This window comes from Macrosteles quadrilineatus, unplaced genomic scaffold, assembly GCF_028750875.1.
Source record: "Macrosteles quadrilineatus isolate MER2022 unplaced genomic scaffold, UCM_ALF_1.0 Scaffold_9__3_contigs__length_116548681, whole genome shotgun sequence".
NCBI classification, from domain to species: domain Eukaryota; kingdom Metazoa; phylum Arthropoda; class Insecta; order Hemiptera; family Cicadellidae; genus Macrosteles; species Macrosteles quadrilineatus.
The window spans coordinates 43,446,217-43,452,460 of NW_026542602.1; the positions used below are offsets into that span (position 1 = coordinate 43,446,217).

The 6,244-nt window shown below is 30.3% G+C and overlaps 1 non-coding gene across 1 annotated transcript; it reads left to right on the forward strand.

Moving 5' to 3' along the window:
- Positions 1-823: 823 nt before the first annotated feature.
- Positions 824-895, forward strand: Trnam-cau (transfer RNA methionine (anticodon CAU)). Its single transcript has one exon. It is a non-coding gene; the product is annotated as a tRNA-Met (tRNA).
- The last annotated feature ends 5,349 nt before the right edge of the window (positions 896-6,244 follow it).

Here is a 6,244-nt window from a genome sequence, read left to right on the forward strand (position 1 = left end):
TACCGCAAGAGCATTCAGCCATTTTCATGGTAATCAGCTCAAGATTCTACTGAAGATCAGGTTTATGTCTGTGTTCTTCAAAGGGTTGGGTCTTTGTTTGTTTTCTTTGAGAGCTCAGCTGGTTCTAACTGATAAGGAGGTTTTGGAAAGAAAAAAAGATAATAGAAAAAAAAATAATTAAACCTGATTTATATAATTATCATGAAACCGTTTTATGGGTTTTCATGTGTCGGTTGATTTGAGGGTGTTTTTATGATGGTTTTTTTTAACCATCAGCTCCCTATTTTTTAATATAACAATGCAATTTAATACTGTTTGTTTTTGGTCATTTTATTTCAGTACAAGTTCATTAGTACAATTTGCTCTGCTCTGAACTAGGAGAGAAACATTGAGAAGATCAGAAAATTCAAACGTCACCAACAAGACATATTATACCAGGCTTTAGACTTTGACGATGAAAAAACACCGTGATGTCTAAATATTTTTAATTGCAACTTATAAGTTGTATTGTTGGTTGAAGATTTCCAATGTTTTGGCTTATGTCACATTTTTCAGCCAATATACATATTGTCTCCGTTAAACCATTATTAAAGTTTGAACAAAAACATTTTGACGAAACCCTAATTTCCTTAAACATAACCTAGCAGTATTATCCTAAAACTAAGACGTATCCTGTACCCAACATTTTAGAGGAAACTGACGGAGCAGTTCAAACAAACCATAATACTGTTATGGTTAAACCACAGAGCGCACATCATTCAGTTTATAAGGTTCATACTATTGGTTAGACTCAACAATATTTTTACAACCCTAATTTTCATCCAGCAGAGTGGCGCAGTGGAAGCGTGCTGGGCCCATAACCCAGAGGTCCGTGGATCGAAACCACGCTCTGCTAGAATTTTTTGCTTCACGTCAAAAATGGATTGATAAATTTACTCTACCTGTAAAGATCTGTAGATAAGGGACTATGAAAATTTTGACTCAACGAGTAGTTTACTGAGATAAGAACAACAAATTGTTTATTCGATAAGGTTATTTCAAGCAAAAAATCCAATAACTTGTGTTTTTCATTTGTTTTTAAAATGGCTGACTTATTCGCTACTTTTGCAATTAATGTTCAAACAAACGAGAAACTTTGATAATTATTCTTAATATTTTCTCTCCAAAAGTTATCGTTGGAGCTACACACGAAACAAAATGTACAAAGCAAACTGCTTTTTCCAAGATGAAAAATTACACGCTGTATAGCTGCTAAACAAGTTGCTTCAGGGGAAAACGTGAAAATTAAAAACCTTTTGGGGTTGTATTTAAATTTTAAAACAATAATAAAATACAATATGTTCTGTAATAAATGCTTAAGTTAGCTACCGAATTGGAAAATAAGTGACAAAAAAGTGGAGTTCATATTTTTTCCTACAGTTACCTAACAATGTACATGTTCTCTCACTGATTTGAGAAAGCAAAGTGGCCAATTCGCTCATCAGTGAGACACACTCTAATTACTTTGTCTCACTCCAGATTTGCAATGTGAAGGCACGAAATAGTGAGCGCGTAACATGCAGGCAACGTCGTATGCGCGCGAAATACGTTGGCAGCACTGACTGTAAATCAGCTGGTCATCTGTTGTACTGTTGTATTTGTCACTTCACGTTAAATGTTATATTAAAAGTTCACTTCTGTGTAAAAATAGGTTATGTTTCTTCACCAACTTATTTGTTTTATGGTAACTGTAGGAAAAGTATAATGTGCAACTCGAGTTCAAAGTACAATTGCCTCACTCGAGAAACCATTCCTCACTCGCCTACGGCTCGTGAGTAAGGATTTCTCTCGAGTGAGTCAATTGCTTACTTTTCTCACTAGTTGCACAAATAACTATTTCTATCACAAAAAATAGTTTAAGTTCTCCATTTAATGTTGGAATAGTTCCTATCCAAAGCAGAGGTGGCACAGTTCAAAGTCAAATCGTTTATTTCCAGAAATTGAGCAATACAATAAACAGATATATTAATAAGGAAATATATTTTTCCGCATAGGCATAAGCCCGTGTGCGTAAAAAGAGTTCTAAATCTGCTATGTACAATAACTATTACATTATGGATATACAATAATTTTATAAATCTAATTAAAACGTGTATTAAAATTTACTGGGTGATTCCTTAAAAATAAGTAAATATTAAATAAGAGCATCATTGGAAAGTGTAATATGTGCCAAATAAGGACAAAATAACACAATAAAGTAATTTAGATTACGATTTGCTAATGTAACCAAAGATTGAAATTAGCAACTGAAAGATGTAGCTACAATGCCAGGGTCTCAGCAGTTTACTAACTTTTTACGTTTTTTTCTTTTCTAGCTGAGCTTACATGGGGATTTTACTAGCGCCTCCGTAGCCGTCCGGCCAATGCTGGCAAGCCATGCACTCCCTTTCTCTTTGTTAGTTGTGTACAGATGAGTTAAGTTTGTTATTGCTCAGATTTTGGAGGACTTTGAAAAATAATGTTTCTTTCACAGCTGTTCATAAATCACAAACCTCTGCAGATGTAGGAAGTGAAAGAGAAGAGAACAGCTGTGCATGTGTCCCAAACGGACGTCCGCACCCAGATGTGCCGGGTGTGGGTGTGGGTGTGGGTACCCCGGGGCACGCGCGCCTCTGTAAATAATTAAGGGTGCAAAAAATGTCGACAAGCAACTTCTACTTTCACGCTAGACAAAATTTCATTCTGGTTTGTAAAGTAAATGTTTCGTTCACAAAAAATTTATTATAATAATTTTTAATCAATATACAGGGTGTCTCATAAGTTAAAAAACGTTAGGAATAAGTTTATGGGCCAAAATAAAAATAAAATAAAGAATTTTTTAAATGCCTCGTTACCAAATATCCATCATTTTGTATTCTTTAAAATTGATACCTTTAAAACTATTTATGGTATATTTATAAAGCTTTAGGTAGGTCCCAATAAACGAATTTCAAACAAACTAGAGGACCCATGCTGCTCCGCAGCATAAGGTATTGAAAAACCTTATAAAAATAATTGTTATGTTTGTTGTTTTGTTTGTTCTGCGTTTGCTTGAATTCGTCTGATTTGAATAATTAATAACTTAAATGAAAGCGGATATTCACTGAAGGTTCTTAGACCAAAATAAGTAGGATTACATAACTAGTAAAATAAATCTAAAATTGGAGTAAGAATTCGAAAATAAACTAAATTTATATCTGAGACCTCAAACATAAAAATGGGTCTGGTAGAAAAGCCAAACGAACTTGGAAAATAAAAACAATTTTTTAAAATATAAGATAATCATTATAAAATATTGTTGTTTCAAGATGACAACCACTTTCATTTTTATAACTTTAGTTACTAAAAATATCAGATTTAATAAAAATTTATATTATATTTTTTTGAGAAAACCCTGTAGGTTAGATTAGGTAAAAAAACACCGATTTGGATTTTCCCAGCATGTTGTATTTTACTCCATATCACATTGGTGAATTAACAATACTGTTATTTTAGCCTGGTGAAGTCAAAAAATACATAACTTGGATAACAGATAGGTAATTTTTACATTTCACAAGATAATCTTTAATCTTATCACATAGCTAAGGAATTTGGGGAGTAAAGATAAGAGGAAGAAGGAAGACTTGGGGTTAGAGGGAAGAGATTAGAATATACTTAAAGGCACATGTCCTATTGTGCTTATATCTACAAAAACAATAGTTTGGAAAGGATACATTTAGGGCTGGCCCTGCTAGAATGTCACTAAGGAAAGGTTAAGTTAGGTAAAGTTGTACAAATATAGAACCTTTAAGTTATGTTGGGTAGACTACAAGTTTACAATATACAATGGCCATCCTGTTTTCACTTTTTAAATGTAATTTTGACGTGACATAAAAGAACTCAATTTGTACTTGTGAATTTCACTAATGAATAGGTACTTAAAATGTGAATAAATACTTGTATAATTATAACCAATAAAACAATGAAGAAGATTTTAATCTTTTATGCAGACATTCAAATTCACATATTTCAGTAAATTTTGGGTTTATTGGAAATTTTTGCAATCAGTATGGTAATATTTTATTAAACTTTATTATTTAGGTATTGCGAGTTAACTAATTAATTAATTGTGAAAATAAAAATGGTATAGCAAGTGAAATAGGTTGGGTTGAAGAATTGTGAAGAAAAAAATGAGATTAACAGAAATGTATCAAAACTAAACTTATTAATATACAGTAATCTTTTACAAAAAAGACTAGAACTTGTTAGAATTAAGAGTGTTAATTGGATCCTATTAACTTTCATACATATTTTTATCTTTCTTTTGTTATATCTGTGTGAAAACAGGATCTGACCTGTCAGATCTTACAATAATGTTCCTATATCTAATAAATAAGCATAATAAAGATAATTTGGGTTAGATACCTATACAACACCGAGTCATTATAAAATATTATATAAAAATGTAACCTTATGATTTAATATATTTTACAACTCATGTTCTATCTTATCTTTATTTTGGCAAAGAAATCTACATTTATGTGCTTTACTGTACATTAATACCACACTTATAAATTAAAAATGAAGTTGTGTGTACATCATCTTTTGCTACAGTTGCTCAAAATTTCTCTTGATAAACAATATTTTTCAAACTTTTACAGACGTTAGAAAGAAATTACTACTAAAATAGAAAATCATAAATACTTTATTTCTTTTAAATGCAATCTTAAGGATAATAAGTTCACCATAAGTTATGAAATTAAAGTACAAAGCAACCCATTTTTTTGTTCTTTCAAATATTTTTAACACAACAAATGATTTTTTTCTATATTTAAAATTGTTGTATTAAACATCAGTTTATATGAATGATAGCCAGATTAACAAAAACATGACTAAAAGATTAAAAAATGGGTCTTTATAAAATTTCAAAACATTTATTACTATTAACGTATTAGTTATTAATATTCAAATCAATATTCTGAGCTGGTGTTTTATAAACTTGATCAATTAAAGTTGATGAGTTATTTTTAAATTATTTGCCCAATAAAAATTCACAAACAACTTCTAGTCAAGGATTAAGCTGCTAACAATGCAGTGCAGGTACTATGGGAATTATTTTCTCTGCATAAAATTAACAAGAAACAAACTAAATTGAAATAGACTATGAACTTGTATTTTGGGCGAAATAAGCTAGAAACCAACGAAATATATGGAAATAGAATCTTAGCTTAAAGTGAACAGAAGTCCTTATACATGTAATGTGTTTATGAATGGTACACCAATATATTTCTATCTAAGTGATAATTTTGTACAAATCATATCACATCTTCGTAAAGTCCTACAGCCTGTTCAGTTTGTTCCCTGATCCCCCTCTAGACTATGTACAAAATGCAAGTAAACCGTTTCATCATGTGCCTCTAAAATCATGTTAGCAAACCTCAAATATGTTCTGTCAAACAATTTCATTTATTACTGTTCTGTCCAGTATGGTATATTTACAATATTACTTATACTTTCTAGGTGGAATTACTAGTATAGTACAAATGTAATGGTATTTATTTATTTTAAAAACATATAAAATCTAAAAGATTATTAATTATTTCATACATTTATACGCAAGACATTTCACTTTCTACAGTATAATATATACTTTCTTTTAAAGACGCTCCATCGTTATATAGAAACACAAATTCAAACAAACATATTTTATTTTCCAAAACGGTTTTAGTTTTAATAAATGATAGCACAAGTTAACATGTAGACAATATTAGGTTAAAATTTTGTATATACAACCAACCACTGTACCTGACAATTAAATTGTTTAGTAAATTGTAAAAAAAACCATTTCAAGGTGGGGTTTTATTTTACTCAACAGGTTTATCTTCAAACTTACTTATTTTACATTATAAATAATAAATCAGTTCGCCAAGGTTAGCCTGGGTAGGAAACCCTAATTTGTAAACAAAAACAATTATTTACTACAATTATTAGATTTTTTTCTCATCATAACTCGGACAAGATTATGGATCTCACTATTGAGAATTATTCGGTTCACAATGGTTAAAAATAACAATAAAGCATTAGTAAAACAACAACTAAAGTAATTAACTAATAATTTATTACAAAGGTTGATACAAAAAGAGTGTACAAAATAACAAAATCTTACAGGAACTTAAAAGCAGTATTAGTCTAAATAAACATACTGAAAAAGAATAAGCTGTTACCATTTCAGCAATGTTTATTTTGG